The sequence below is a fragment of the Perognathus longimembris genome, chromosome 24, assembly GCF_023159225.1.
Source record: "Perognathus longimembris pacificus isolate PPM17 chromosome 24, ASM2315922v1, whole genome shotgun sequence".
NCBI lineage: Eukaryota > Metazoa > Chordata > Mammalia > Rodentia > Heteromyidae > Perognathus > Perognathus longimembris.
The window spans coordinates 28,629,237-28,629,659 of NC_063184.1; positions in this window are offsets into that span (position 1 = coordinate 28,629,237).

Consider the following 423-nt stretch of genomic DNA (forward strand, 5'->3'; position numbering starts at 1 on the left):
ACCCCAGTCTCTCGGTGCTTGCTGTGCTCATCCATTTCCCCATGCAACCTCACAGCTAATCCGCGGTACTGTAGGTAAATTTCTCGGTGCTGCTGAAGACTTCCAATTCTGCATTCCTGGGGCTAACCTATGAGATTGGATTTGCTACCGATCGGATTCGATTACAGGTGGCAGGAACACTGGCCAGCGTGGGCCGGAGGGGGTGGCGGGGAGGAAAGCAGGACCGACTTCTATCTACGCATGCGCCACGACCGACACACACGCACGCGCGTGCGCGCTCTCCCGCCTGAGGGCAGAGCGGCGACGCGCCCACGCCCGTGACGTCATCTCCGCGCGCGCTTACGTCATCGCCGCGCGCCCTCCTCCGAGCCATCCAGGCTGCGGCGGGGCGGAGAGCGCCCATCTTGCTGTGGAGGAGAGGGC